Source organism: Canis lupus, chromosome 19, assembly GCF_048164855.1.
Source record: "Canis lupus baileyi chromosome 19, mCanLup2.hap1, whole genome shotgun sequence".
Lineage (NCBI taxonomy): Eukaryota > Metazoa > Chordata > Mammalia > Carnivora > Canidae > Canis > Canis lupus.
This window is the reverse complement of record NC_132856.1, coordinates 6,726,398-6,742,125: the sequence shown is the minus strand read 5'-3', so window position 1 is coordinate 6,742,125 and position 15,728 is coordinate 6,726,398. Positions and strand designations below refer to the sequence as shown.

The following is a 15,728-nucleotide window of genomic DNA, read 5'->3' as shown; positions in this document are numbered from 1 at the left end:
CACGGGTCTCCAGGATCACACCCTGGGCCAAAGACCGTGCTAACGGTGCCCCGCACACCGGGCGCTGGTGTTCCCAACCATTTCTCCACTTTCCAAGAGCAGTTCACACATCTCGAATGCCTAAGATCGCTCTATATTTTAAGAACACAGAAACATTTGAGCATTGTATTTCTCGCATCCCTTCTCGTGAGCGCTAGACTTGTTTCTATTTTAGTCGGATTTTGTTTTGAAACTTTGCTTTCGTATGAACACTCAGCAGAAAAGTACTTACTTCTTGCCAGTTATCTATTAACAAAAAAAAAAAAAAAAACACTTTGATTTGTAGTTTTAAAGATTAACCCTCCCAAGTTCTCTTCATAACTGCCTTGACATTTTGGGTTGTTCTGTTCTGTTAATTTTCTTTTGCTTTTTTGTGTTTTTTGTTTGTTTTTACTTTTGCATTTAAGACCATTAAATTTGATTTTGTTTTGCTCGAAAAACAAAAAAAACAAAAAACAAAAAACAAAAACAAAAACAAAAAATAACAAAGACCGTGCTAAACCGCTGAGCCACCCGGGCTGCCCTATTTTTTTATTTTATTTTTAAAAATATTTTGTTTATTTATTTGAGAGAGAGTAGAGAGAGAGAGAATGAGCAGGGGGAAGAGGGAGAGGGAGAAGCAGACTCCCTGGTGAGCAGGGAGCCTGATGCAGGACTCAATCCCAGGATCCTGGGACCATGACCTAAGCCAAAGGCAGACGCTTAACCAACTGAGCCACCCAGACACCCCGAAAGATTTATTTTTAAAAGTAAAAAAAAAAAAAAGGAGGGGGGGCAGCCCAGGTGGCTCAGCGGTTTAGCACCACCTTCAGCCCAGAGCGTGATTCTGGAGGCCCAGGATCGAGTCCCATGTCAGCTCCCTGCATGGACCCTACTTCTCCCTCTGCCTGTGTCTCTGCCTCTCTCTCTCTGTCTCTCATGAATAAATAAATAAAAAATCTTTAAAAAAAAAAAAGGTCCAAAAGATCCAGAGGTGGTAATTTTTACTAGTTTCTTGTAGGTTCCCCTAGAGATATTCTAAGCATTTTCCACATACTTATGCTGGTCTTGACTTGGGAGTTGTCCCATCGCCTTTCTTGATATGCAACCCTGGAAGGCACCCTCTATTCCCTGATCCCATGTACCCTGGGGTGACTCCTCCCTGCTCCCTCCCTCTCCTGGCTCTGCACAAAATGATTTTCTGTAGCATATGGGTTTAAGTTTTAACAGTCTGGCCTTTATTTGTGTATTAAAGAAAACAGACTAGTACATCCAGTCCATTATTTCACATCTTCTTAGAATGAAGTTAAAATTTAAAAGTGAGTAGTATTCAAAGTAAGTAACAGGTGGTTTATAGAGAGGGCAAAATTGCACAGGAGGCACACAGACCACCCAGTGGACTCAAGGACTATGCCCAGAAGTGTTGCTGTCGCTTATAAAAAGTGGGTGGGGGTCAGGAAAGTGAGACCCCTGCTTAATGCCTGGAAAGAGCCCACCCAGTGGTTGGTAGATGAAGCCAGAGGCTCTAGGCCTGTGATCCTCAATCTTGCTGAGCATCAGAATCACATGGAGAATGTCAAAGACCCCGAGGTCCAGGTCTGTTCCAGATCAATGGGAAGATGTGAGACAAGTATCTGAATTCTTTAAGTACAACCAGGGAGAGGTGAGTGATTCCCCAGAGCTCCCCTGAGCCTCTGCCACCTGTCTCTCCAGAAGATTGATGCTCCAGGGCCCCTGTTGGTGGGACGAGCCCGCATGCCCCCTCTGGTGGGATTTACAGGACTCAGGGTCTCAGCTAAGTTGGGGGAAATGCTGGTCGGCTTACATAAGCTCTGCTCCCGGCTTTATATTAACAGTTAGCAAAAGGAAGCTATTTAAAGCAGCGGCTGGGAGGCATGTGGGAGGCCACTGGGTCTGGCACATGGGCTCAGGACGCAGGCAGAAGATGATGCCCCAAATTCTGATCCTCAAAGTGCCACCCAGGCTAAACAAAAATAGGAGCAGAAAGCGGTGGCCAGACAGCACGGGGGCGTGCAGGAGGCTCTAATTAAAATGCTTAAGGCGCTTGGTGATATTCTTATTTCTCATCCCCATGCTCCCGTCTTCTGCTCATGAAGCTGAAGGTCATTCATAATTCATTAATTCAGCAAATAACTCCCGGGCCAGGTCCTATTCAGGGCTCTGGGGGATAATAACACAAATAATAGCTCACATGTATTGCATACTGACTTTTTAAAAAAGATTTATTTATTTACTGATGAGAGACACAGAAAGAGAGGCAGAGACACAGGCAGAGGGAGAAGCAGGTTCCTCACAGGGAGCCTGACGTTGTATTCGATCCCGGGTCTCCAGGATCACACCCTGAGCCAAAAGCAGATGCTAGACTGCTGAGCCACTCAGGCATCTCTGCATACTGACTTTGTGCCAGAGACTCTTCTAGGTACTTGGCATATAGTAACTCCCTGGATCTTCACACAATTACAGGTGAAGAAACTAATGCACGGAGGGGCTAAAGAACGTGCTCAAATTTGGGGCACCTGGGTTGCTCAGTGGTTGAGCCTTCAGCTCAGGTCTCTCATGAATAAATAAAATCTTAAAAAAAAAAAAGAACTTGCTCAAATTCCACAAGTAGGGTGTGGCTGGTACATGATTAAGACAGGAGCAGCAACCCCCTTTAAAAGATTTTATTTATTTGACAGAGAGAGATCATGAGCAGGGGGGAGGAGCAGACTCCTCACTGAGCAGGATGGGGGGGCTCGATCCCGGGACCCTGAGATCATGACCTGAGCCAAAGGCAGATGCTTAACTGACTGAGCCACCCAGGCACCACTAAAATGAGTTCTAGAGGTTGATGAGGAGTTAGCCAGGCTCAGAGGGGTAGGAGAGAAGGGAAGGACACTTCAGGCAGAGGGAATGGCATATGCAAAGGTGAGGAAGCAGGAAAACAGCACAGCTTATGCCAGAAGTAAAAAGCAGTCTGATACGAATGTGGGAAGGATACTCTTCCCCGCTTTAAAACTGTCTGGAAAGGACCAGGAGTGGCACCCTGCAGGAGCCTGGGAAGTGTGCCTGACATCCCGAATTCAAGGCTCTGTTTCAAGAACTAACCAGTGTGTTTCCAGGTCAAGGGAGGGGAGACCTGGGTGTTCTGTGTGTGGATCCAGGGAGGAGGGGACCCATGGGGGCAGGGCATGGCTGGCCTTTGCCCTGTTTCTCACATCAGCTTGTTCAAGAGGAAGAACTGGCTTTCCAGATAACCTGCCCCCATCTTGGGCTCTGCCCGGGAACATACCCCCAGTGAGGAAAAGGGAATGTGAGAGAGCCTTTTAGTCTGAAGGTCCTGGACTTCTGGGCTGGTTCCCTAAGCCACTTACCACCTGGGAACCTCAGCTTCCTCGTGAGTGAATTGGTGATGTTTTTGTAGGGTCATCATCATACGTAGGATAAAGCAAGGTGTCTGTGCTAGATGAAGCAAAGATGGGCATAGTCTCTATCCTTCATGGACTGAGTTATATAACTTCAAAATTTGTATGTTGCACTTCTAACCTCTGCTACCCCAGAATGTGACCATATTTGGAGATGGGTCTTTAAAGAAGTGATTAAGTTAAAATGAGGTCATTACAGGAACTCAAACCCATGCAGTGTCTTTAGGAGGAGAGGAAATTAGGATACAGACATGCACAGAGGGAAGACTGTGTGAAGACACAGAGAGGGGGAAGCCATCAGCAAGCCAAGGATGGGGTTCTCAGAGGAAATCAGTCCTGCCAGCAATTTGATCTTGGATTCCAGCCTCCAGAACTGTGAGGAAACAAAATTCTGTTGTTTAAGTCACCCAGTCTGTTTGTGATGGCAGCCTATGAATGGATACCTACCCCTTTGTGGTTCCTTCTCGAAAGAGATGGGTCCATTTCTCCATCCTTGGATCTAGGCCAGTCCTATGACTTGCTTTGGCCAACAGAAGGCTAAAAGACAGCAGAAGTGACAATGTGACAGTTCTGAGCTTTAGCCTACGGAGACCTTGCATGCTTCTGCTTGTTCTCTCTCTCTCTCTCTCTCTTTTTTTTTTAAAGATTTTATTTATTTGTGAGAGACAACACAGAGAGAGGCAGATACACAGGCAGAGGGAGAAGCAGGCTCCCTGCAGGGAGCCCGATGCAGGACTCGATCCCAGGATCCTGGGATCACAGCCTGAGCCAAAGTCAGATGCTCAACCACTGAGCCACCCAGACATCCTTGCTTGCTCTCTTTTTGTGAACAAGCCCGAGCTGGCCTGATAGAAGCTACAAGACCCCATGGAGCAGAACTCATTTAACCCAGTCAAAGCTGTTCTAGACAAATCAATCCCCAAATATGTGAGAGAGCTCTGGCAAGATCCTCAGGGCTGCATACCTGGGCAGTGGCTGATCTCAGATGTAGGAGAGGGTCCAACCAAGACCGGAAGAACTGCCCAGCTGGTAAGTGGACTAGTGAACAAAAGCAAATGCTCATGTCACTGAGTTTAGTGGTTTGTTTTAAGCCACTGAGCTCAGGAGTGTTTGTTACACAGCAATAGTTGACTGACAGAGCTTCTGTAGCAAGGGAGCTCTCTCCCCAGACCAGCCTCTCAGCTCTCAGTCCATGTGGGCCAATGCCTGGCCAGAGGCAGCCTCTCTTTTTACAGAAGGTGCATGTGCACTATTGAGTTTGAAAGACTTCCCAGGAGTGGACACAGAGCTTTTAGAAAAAGAAGACTCTGGAGGTGAGAAGGCAGTGGGAGTATGAGAGGTTGCTCGGCGGTGGGGCCCAGCTGGATTTTAAATCTCACGTAAAAGTCATGGATTCAATAGCAAATTCTGTAGCACAGAGTTATGGAAATTACCTAACCACACAGACTGATGCAGGGGAGGGTGATTCCCCCAAGGACTGAAGATGTTACCAGTATGAAGGGGGGTGTATGCCAGCCAGGAAAATGCAACAGGCGTCCGCTCAACAGTGATAATGATGATGATGTAGAGAAGAGACAAAGGTGAGGAGTGGGGGAGATTTGGCTACCCATAGAATCAGAGGGAAAAGAACCCTAAAAGTGTAGGGGAAGACTTGGCCTCTCCCAGACTCTTCTCTATTTTTTCAACACTTTTGTGGTCTTCTGCTCCTCACGCGTTGACTGTGATTAGCTATGCTGGGCTGTCTAATCTGCTGATCAGAAGAGAATTGGCCAGAAACTCAGCCTTAAAGACCATTGTGACAAGTTGCATCCTCTTGATTCAGAGAGAGAGAGAGAGAGAGATGCTGAGGCCATGAGATTTCCACTGCTATCTTTTGCAATCCAGGGCATCACCCCCTTAGGGTGGGGTGCCCACAGTTGATACCTGGGGTGGTCTCTCACACCAGGCCAGCAAAGCTGGTGACTTGACAGCCTGGCAGAGGCTCAAGCCTGAGGCTTTCAGGGAGTGTAGACCTCATCTAAGAAAGTCTCTAAGGCAGAAAAGGCCAGCTGTGTGCTTCTCCACCATGGCATGCAACACTGGGATGTAGCTGCCCAGCCTGGCCCCACATTACCCTGCCCTCATTGCAGCTGGGAGGGGCCATGTGACGGGTTCTTGTCAATGAAGGTGCAAGAGAATGATGCTGCTTCTGGGTCAGGTGGTTGAGAAGTGGGTGTATTTTTCCATTCTTTGTTCTTTCATCTCTTGGCTGGACACGAGCTCCAGGGTGACCTTAGAAGCCAGACATTGAAGCCATGGCTTGATTGTCTTCAGTCTCCAAAGGAATGAATGACTGACAAGAGAGAGTTCTTCTTCACCTCCTTCTTCCCCCACTGGCCCCACTGATCAGAAAAACTTGCACTGGCCATTACAAGTTGTTATGGCACCAAAATCCTGCAGTTGGTTTGTTAGCAACTAGCATTACCTTCCCTAGTATGGGATCCATGGCTTCACAGGAATAATGACAACAGCTGACCTTTACTGACTGTACACTTATTGACTGTACACTGTACATCAGAAACCACATGACTTGTGTTAGACATACAATCTCAGTCCTCACCACAGCTCGAGGAGGTGTGGGGTCCTCTCACCCCCATTTTACAGACATGGAAATGGCGGCTGAGAGAGACTCAGCCACCTGCCCAAGATACACATTTGTGCACTGAGTCCTTCAACAAACATTTACTGAGGGCCTTTATGGACCAGCATAGTTTGAGGCTGGGGATACAGTAGTAAATGAGACAAAATTCCCAGCCTCCTGCAGCCTTCATCCCAGGAGGAGGAAGGTGATCAGTCAACTCTGGCACGTATTCCTAAGTGAGAAAGAAAACAAATGCAAAGTAGCGACACAGAAGTAAAGGAGTAAGGATGCTGGTGAATAGCCAGGACCAGGGGGTGGGGAGTGAGGCCCCCAGAGTGCAAAAATGCGGCCAGTACTTGCACGGTCCTGGAAGTGAGTGCCCCCTTAAATTCTGCACCCTGGGCACCTCACTTGCCTCTCCTGGTCCCAGCTCTGGCCTGGGATGTGCTATTTTGATAGTGGGGTCAGAGAAGAGGTGACATGCGTGCAGAGATGAGGGAGAAAAGACATTTAAGAATCTGGGAGAAGAGTATTCCAGGCACAGGACCAGCAAACGCAGATGCCAAGAGGTGGAGCCTCTGCTTGAGAGCAGGAGCCCAAGGAGGCCATCGTGAATGCATCCCTGGGGTAGGGGATGGTGGCAAGAGATGAATCTGCAGAGCACTGTAGGCCAGGTCGTGTAGGGCCCTGTGGACCATTGTGAAGACTTTGGAGGGAGCCTTGGGAGGGTGCTGAGCAGAGGAGGGACATGACTTTGTTCCAGTAGGACCTTCCATCTGTATGAGATGCAGAGTCTGTAGGTGTTCGTGGGGTGATGGCAGAGGCAAAGGCATCAGGGAGGAGGCTGCTGCAGTCATCCAGGTGAGAGATGCCTGGGTGGTGGCAAAGTGGGCAGAAGTGGGCATATTCCAGATCCATTTCAGAGCAAAACCCAACAGGATTTGCTGATGGATTAGAAGTGGAGTGTGAAAGAAAGAGAGAAGTCAAAAATGATCCCAGGGCTTTTGACTGGAGCACCTGGCTGAATGGAGGCACTGTTCACTGTAATGAAAGGGCTGTTAAAAGAGTAGGTTTGAGCTGGGGTCCCCGAAAGGAAAGAACTGAAGAGCTCTGTTGAAGGCAGAAGGCCAGTCCAGAACATGGCTGTGTGTGGGGCCATCTGAGTTCCGCACTGTCCTCAAATGCTCAGTCCAGCCCCTGCAAGAGAAAGGGGCCTTAATTCAGCAGTGCAGGAGCTGGATGGGGGGACTGACTCTCCCACCCCACAGTGCTGGGGTCTTCACCCTCTTCTGCCCGACAGGAGGAGGGAGCCTCGGAAGACAATAGGACCCAGTAGAGCCGGGACGCCTGGGTGGCTCAGTGGTTGAGCGCCTGCCTTAAGCTCAGAGTGTGATCCTGAGGTCCCAGGATCGAGTCCCGCATTGGGCTCCCCGCAGGGAGCCTGCTTCTCCCTCTGCCTGTGTCTCTGCCTCTCTCTCTCCCTCTGTGTCTCTCATGAACAAATAAATGAAATCTTTAGGGGAAAAAAATAAAGGAATCCGTAGAACCATCCAGGAGTGGACAATCTGAGCTGTGTGCACGGCTGTCGCTTGGTCCTATGGCGCCCCCCGGTGGCTGCATCAGCTCCTCACAGCCCCCTGCTCCGCTTACTGCAGAGCCCTCCACCTCCAGCTCCCCTTCCCAGAGGCACCTACTGTTGGAATTTGTGCTTCCTTTCTGAGACTTGATATGAATCCTTGCAGCTGATACTTGTCAACCGTTCAGTTCGTGCCAAGCACACTTGGCGTTTTTGCCATCTGCATCTCTTCTCAGTACAGAAGCCAGAGGTCAGATCCTGTCCCTCCCCTACTCCAAACCTTTCCCTGGCCCCCACCTCACTCAGAGTAAAGGCCCAAGTCCCTGCAGTAGCCATGACCTGCCCTCTCCCCTTGAGCTCTCGGAACTAATTCCTCTAAGTCTCTCCCTGGCCCTCTCTGTCCCAGCTCTGTTGGCATTACTTTTTTTTAATTGTGGCAAAATACACATAATGTTTATCATTTTAACCATTCATAAGGGTACAATTCACTGGCATTAAATACATTCACAATGTAGTGTAGCTAGCACCACTATCTATACCCAAAACCTTTCCATCACTCCCAATAAAAATTCCATACCCATGAAACAGCAACTTCCAGCCACCACTCCCCCCACCCCTGGTAACATCTGTTTGACTTTCCATCTCTACAAACTTGCTTATTCTAGAGATCTCATATAAATGGAACCATACTGTACTTGTCTTTCTGCATCTGGCTCATTTCACTGAGCATAACAGAAGAGGTCCATCCATGTTGTCACAAATACCAAAATTTCATTCCTTTTTTATGACTGAATGTTATTCCATTGTATGGACAGAACACGTTTTGTTTATCCATTTATCTGTTGATGAACACCTGGGTTGTTCCCATCTTTTGGCTGTTGTGACTAGTGCTGCTAGGAACACGGGGGTTGGCCTCATTACTTTTTCTTCAATCTGCCACACACATCCCTGTCTTGGGGACTTTGAACTGGCTGTTTCCTCTGCATGGAATGGCTCATTCCTCACTGGCCTCAGGTCTTTGTTCAAATGGTGCCTTCTTTAGGACACCTGCTCTGATCACCCTACTAGATACTCTGATCCGACACTCCCCATCTTCTCTACTCTGTGCTTTTTTTCCAATAGCACTTATTACTTTCTAACACACTATAAAATGCAATTATCTAGTGTAGCTATTGTGCAGCGTCTGTGTCACTCCAGTAGAATGTCAACTGCCTGAAGGCAAGAATTACTGTCTGGTTTATCTCAGGCTTCCATGTAGGCAGGTGCTTAACATAGAGTTTGTTGAATGAACTTAAAAGTGCAAGTCCACTGCCGAGTTACACATTTTAAACTGGAGTCATGTGTCTAATGTGTTAGATGTTCTACATGACAGACTCTCTTAAATGCCCCAGATACTTAAAATACCACATATACATGGATTATTTCAAATCTCATTTGGATTTGGGATAACTTCTCAAATGGCCAGGCACACACGTATCTCTGGAGATTTAGGTCAGAAAAATGAAAATTGAAACTACAGATAAGCAGTGTGATTTTTCTCGACTGGAGGACTGTGTTGAACCTTCATTCTTGGCCCTCGCCCCGGGGCCTCTGGTGCAGGTTGTGGACAGCACAGTTGAGGGATCGAGCGGGAGCAGAAATCCAGTCGCTGCCCTACTCACCAAGTGCAAGGCTTGAGTGCTGGAACAGGGCTCACCTGTTGACGGGGAGTCTCTCTCCCATTCACTAAAGACCTCTACAGCTGGTGGTGGCCCTACAAAGTAGGTCCAAGGAGATGCCAGCATGCAACCTGTAGATTGTGTGGCCTTGGCAGTTCACATGCCCTCCTGCCAAGAGATCCACATGGATCGTACTTTTCAGATCTGTGAGGGTGTCATTGCTCACCCCACCTCCCTTAGATCAATGAATGTAGTTACTACTTGATTCTCATCTGGGTTCCCATCTGGCAGGGCCGTGACTCTCAGAGATGTTTCCATGACACCAGATTGGATCGTCACACCTCCTATGGCACTGTCTGACTCAGGCTGACACAACTGCCAAGGCATTTGAAAGACATCTCCCCTCCTTTTTCTTTATTTAACAAATATTTACATAGTCCTTCCTATGTGCCAAGCACTGTTCTAGCACTTTCCGAATAGGAACTGGTTTAGTCCTCCAGATTAGGAGGGAGGTCTATTATCCCAGTTTACTGACGAGGAAACTAAAGCTAAGAGAATTTAAGTGACCTGGGATCACATATAGCTACTGGGCTGGGATTAAAACCCAGTGTCTTGCTTATAACCATGATGTTTTTCTGCCTCTTAACTTTTTCCTTGTCCTTCTTTTCTCTCTCTTTCCCTACTTGCTTTCCTCTCTTCCTTCCCTCTTTCCTCTTTTCTTTCCTCCATTCTCTGCTTCCTCTCCTACTGACCTTAAGCAGGTGCCACAGATTCCCTGTGGACACTGCTCAACCTGGCACACCCTCTGCCAATTCTGCAGACCAGGCCCTGCTTCCCACAGCCCTGCCAGTTCTTCCCTCATTACCCTCATCTTCCTGTGCCAGTGGACGGGGTGTGCCAACTTGTACCCCCTCTGCCTGCCCACTCACCACCACAGTAGCAGTTGGTGGCGGCCAGCAGAACTGGGGCCTGGGCCAGCCTGGAGGGAAGCCAGATCTTTGGGGAGTTGCATGACGTGGTGCACACTTTCCCCTGACGTATGCTTACGGCATCGTGATTTCCCTTTCCTGTTCAGGGGTTTTAATGTGATGCCAAGACATCTTGTGCTGCTTCGGATAGACTTCCACAATAAGGGGTCAGAAAAAGAGAGCTAGAGAGAGAGAGAGAGTTAGAGAGAGAGAACCATAAGGTGGAAGGCAAAAGTGAAGAGATTGAGTCCACCCTTAGAATCAGCTCCCTACAGTGTTGGGAACAATGCTGTAAGCATGAATGACTTTTTCTAAGTTTCTCAAGGGACACGTGTTCTTCTCCACGATCATGCCTTTGCATATGCTGTTCCCCTAGCCTGGAAGGTTCTTCATGATTATCTTTCCCTGAGTACTCTGCTCATGTGTTTCTGCCTCTGGGAACCTTCCCTGAAGTCCCACGGGGGATTTCACCAGTTTCCCCGTTGATGCCAGAGCATCTGCACACATATGCACACGTCTCTCTCTCGCTCTCTTAAACTAACTGATATATGAGTGTTTGTATCCTTATTCTTTGACAGCTATGGCCTCCTTCGAGACTGAGAGACCATCCTGCCTTATTTTTCTCACATCCTCTATCTCTATGCCTGGTACATGATCGGCACCTGGAAGATGCTGAGAGATGCAGGACAGCTCAGAGACCAGGCCTTTGCGGAGAAAGAAAAAGTGGAGGTTGTCACTTGATCTCTCTGTGCCTCAGATTTGTCACTTTAAAAATAGGAACTATAGGGGGCATCTGGGTGGCTCAGTGGTTGAGCATCTGCCTTTCATTCATGTTGTGATCCTGGGATTGAGCCCCACATCAGGCTCCCCACAGGGAAACTTCTCCCTCTGCCTATGTCTCGGCCTCTCCCTCTGCATCTCTCATGAAGAAATAAATGAAATCTTTTTTAAAAATGGGAATAATATTAGTTGGTACCACATAGAGTTTTGTGGGAATCAAGTAAGTCCCAGCATATAAAACACATAAAACAATGACTGGCACATGTGAATCACTCAGTAAATATTAGCCATTATTATTATTGAAATAGAAATAGTAATAGAGTTATCCAAGGGATTTAAATAATGAAAATGTTTTTGATAAACTGTAAAGCACACAAGAAGTTCTTCATCATCATTACTTTTAAAAATATAAATAAAATAAAACAGCAGTGGCCGATCCATCTTGATTTTCAGAATTAATTTACAAGCTGCAGGCCACACTGTCACTGCTTTTTTGAGCAAGTGAAATGGTGAATGTGACATTGGCTTTTGTAAATGGTAGAATGACAGGCAAAATCACAATGACTCAAAAAAAGGTTCATCATCTGACCCCAAATATAGTCTTGCCTGTAAGAGCGGCCTGTTCTGGGACTTAACTGGGCCCAGACACTTAATCAGGTGTTTTCACTCTCCAAGGCCTGGCTACCAGGTCCCAAGATAGAGGCCAGCAACAGAGAGGCAGAGCTTGGTATCCTATTTTACATCTGAGAGGTTGGCAAGGTCTCTTCCTTGTCTGTGCCAACATACAGAAGGAAATCACTGTCCATTCCTGCCAACCTTGTAAAGTTAAAAAAAAAAAATCGATCATCAGGTTGAAAAAAGTAGAAGAGCTTGCAATTCTTTGGAACTTATTTTATTTGTACATATGAGAAAACTGAGGCCCAGAGAGGTAGGGAACTGTTCAAAGTCACAAAGTAAGGTGTGGCCAGGGCTAGAACCCAGGCCTCTGGACCTCTAGCTCCCTGCCTTTTCACTGGTCACTGCTTCTCACTCAGCGTTCCCCCTAATGGGATCCCTGTGTCCTTAAATGGGAGATGCTGCAGGCCCAGTGCTAATCACAGAAGCAGTGCTCTTGTCCAGAGCCAGAGCTAGTGTTAAAGGCAAACACACACACACACTCACTGCCACATACACATACCTCATTCAATATTCATAACTCTATAAAGTAGAAGCTATTATTTTCATCCCATTTTACAGATGGTGATACCAGGAGGCAAAGGAGTCAAGTAACACTCCTGGAACATGAACTGGGGCTGTCTTCTGACTCCAAAGCTCAGATCTTCTCATCATCCTCTGCAGCTCTTCTTCCAGAGCCCAGGACAGTGCTGAATGCCAGCCCTTGTGCAGGGCACAAATAGCTTCCCAGGACTCAGATGAAGTTTGTGTCTAAATACCCTGTGTTACCCAGCACAATGCAGGGCACAGACTAGGTGCTGAGTTATCATCCTGTATTTTTTTTATATTGAGATACAATTGACGTATATATCATGTATACATTATATATTATGTACATTTCATGTACAACAGAATGATTTGACTTTGCATATATCATAAAGTGATCATCACAATAAACCTATTTAATAAATGTCACCAACATAGTTACAACATATTTTTTCTTGCAACGAGAACTTTTAAGATCTACTCTCTTTAGCAACTTTAAAATATGCAATACGATATCATTAGCCATAGTCACCATGTTGTACGTTACATCCCCATGATTTATTTTATAACAGTAAGTCTGTACCTTTCGATTCCCTTCATCCATTTCACCACACACACACACACACACACACACACACTCCCCTCTGGCAACCAATAATCTATTCTCTGTATCTATGAGATCAGTTTTTGTGTTTGTGGGTTTTTAAAAAGATTTTATTTATTTATTCATGAGAGACACAGAGGGAGAGGCAGAGACATAGGCAGAGGGAGAACAGGCTCCCCATGAGGAGCCGGATGCGGGACTCGATACCGGGACTCTGGGACCAGGACCTGAGCCAAAGGCAGACGCTTAACCACTGAGCCACCCAGACGCCCCGTGTTTGTGTTTCTAGATTCTACATGCAAGTGAGGTCATATGGTATTTGTCTTTCTCTGACTTATTTCACTTAGCGTAATGCCTCCAAGGTCTATCTACGTTGTCGCAAATGGCAAGCTCTTACTCCTTTTTATGGGTGAACAATGTTCCATATACCCTTTATTCACCCATGGGTGGACACCTGTTTCCATATCCCGGCTATTGTAAATCATGTTGCAAAGAACAATGCGGGGACGGGGACGGGGACGGCGGTGCACGTCGCTTTCAAGTTAGTGCGTTCAGACGCGGACTCGCTGGATGGCGGGATGGGTCCGCTTTTCATTGTTCAAGGACCTTCCATACTGTTTTCCATAGTGGCCACTTCAACTTACTTTCCTAGCACAGCGCACAAGGGTTCACTTTTCTCCGTATCCCCGCCAACACGTTACTTCTTCTCTTCGGGGTAAGGGCTGTCCTAACAGGTGGTCGGGGACAGCTCACCGCGCTGGGACTTGCATCAGAAGATGCCCCCCCGCCCCCAGGTTCCCCACGGATTTGACGGTGCTGGATGCCCGCAGGATGGATACCCCACTCCACCCCACGTCCCCAGTCTCACGTGGTTCTACTCCGGCCCTCTCCACATCCTCCGGGTCTCCCGAATATTCCCTTCTATCTCTAGCTCTCGGGAACTTGAATCGACTCAAATTAGTTCGGAACCGCAGGTGGATGTGGGGTGGGACGTGTTAACCACCCCCAGCCCCGCCCCCTGGCTCAGGGCCGGCTTGTTCTCCCAGCTCCTCAACGCGGTGCAGAGCAAGCCCGACGTCAAAGCTTGGCTCGTAAGTACCCGGGACAGCTAAACCTTGCGAGATTGCCGAGGACCGTCCCGCGGGTTCGCACGGCGCCTGCGCAGAAGCCGCGGGCCGCCCGGCGCCGTCGGAGATTCGGCGCTCGACAGGCGTCTGTCAGCCTGTCTTCCGGTTTCGGTGCCGCGCAGGCGCGCCTGCCGAGCGTCGAGCAGTCGATGGAGATGGCGGCCGCGGCGGAGTGAGGGACCGCGGAGGCCCAGAGCCCGGGCCGGAGGACCCCCACGGGCCTGCGTGGCGGTGGGAGCGCGGCCGGGTACAGAGGGCCGGGCAGGGCCGGAGGGGCGGGAGCGCGGCCCCGCCGAGGAACAGGCGGGCGGGCCGTGCGGGTGTGGCATGTGTGCGGTGGTGGTGGGTGTGACGTGCGCGCTGGGAGCGGCGGCTGTCGGGCCGGGAGCTTGGGCCGAGAGCTCCGCCCGTGTGCTTGCGGCTGCGGCTGCGGCGCTCTGCCTGCCTGTGGTGAGCGGGGCGTGTTCCCGGCTCGCGTGGGGCTGTTCGTGGCGCTTGCTGTGGCGTCCCCGCGACGTGCGAAGTCGGGTCGGCCGCTGGCTCGAGTCTTCCTGTTGCGGCGTGTGCCTGCGGCGTGTGCGCGATCCTGTTGGATCCACGCGGGGCGTCGGGTGCGCTCCAGGCTGTTGGCGCGACTGCGGGCCGCGCGGGGCCTGCGGCGTGTGGCGGCAGCGTTGGTGCGGGCTGGAGAATTCCGGGGTGCGCAGGCTGTGAGGGGCTCGCGGACGTCGCGGTCGCGGGTCCGGCTTGGTGGCTTGCAGTAGATTTCTTTGGTGGGTGGCGTGAGTCTGGTTACGTGATTTTAGGACCGACATTATCATTCATTCATTCGTGAGGCTCTATTGCGTTTCTTCGTGGGAGGTGCCGGGGACTGTGCTAGACCCTGGGGGTAAGTAAGGTGGTGGGGAAAACGCACAGTCCCTGCCCTTACAGGGCCTAGAGCCTTTTTTTTTTTTTTTTTTTTTTTAAGATTTTTATTTATTTATTCCTGAGAGACACAGAGAGAGAGGCAGAGACACAGGCCGAGGGAGAAGCAGGCTCCATGCAGGGAGCCCGACGTGGGACTCGATCCCGGGACCCCGGGGTCACGCCCTGGGCCGAAGGCGGCGCTAAACCGCTGAGCCATCCGGGGATCCCCAACCCTAGAGTCTTATATACTTAGTTATTTTAGGTATTTGTGACTATATCGCTATAAGTGCCCTGAGGGAAGGGCAGGAGCTGTCCCATGGGGGAATGCCTCAAGCAAGAGGCATTTCCTCGAGGAAGTAAGGTTGGGTTGAGAGGTGAAGAATGTGTGTGTAGGTGGGGGAGGTTTGATTCGTGGTCATTGGGGTGAGTGCAGGAGAAGGAAGGGGGCGGCCGAAGTCGGGGCATCCGAGGCACCACTGGCTGGGGAGGGAACTGGGGCTACTATTTCAGTGACTGCCTGGACAAGGGACTGAGATCTGTGTGTCTATAGTCACAGGGTTTCTTGGAGGGAAAAGAACAGGGGCCCAGTGTTTCATTTGTTTATTTTCTGGGTCACAGCTACCCTCAGATTTGAGGACCAGGCAATCCCTCCTCACAGGCCCTCCAAGCAGCTCCATCTAAAGCTGAGGGTCATGTATTTCCTCTTACTCTGTACTGTAGTTTGTGACCTCAGGGTCTTGGGGAGAAATTTCTCTGCTTTTGTGGAATGGTTTTGTCTGGATTCTCCCTATGACCGGGAGTTTTTCTGAGGTGACATTGGAAGTGACTTTGCCATGGCCCAAT

General features: G+C 49.1%; 1 protein-coding gene across 5 annotated transcripts in view; it reads left to right on the top strand.

Annotated features, from left to right (window-relative positions):
* Nucleotides 1–1,383: 1,383 nt before the first annotated feature.
* RBSN (rabenosyn, RAB effector) overlaps nt 1,384–15,728 on the top strand; it is a 40,031-nt gene continuing 25,686 nt past the window's right edge. For 2 of the 5 annotated variants that reach the window (XM_072785026.1, XM_072785024.1), the window contains exon 1: nt 1,384–1,681. The gene's annotated coding sequence lies outside the window, so the exon portion shown is untranslated. Of the gene's footprint in view, nt 1,682–14,069; nt 14,224–14,329; nt 14,427–14,751; nt 14,866–15,728 lie in introns of those variants that run through there. The other 3 variants (XM_072785022.1, XM_072785025.1, XM_072785023.1) reach the window with 3 other exon arrangements.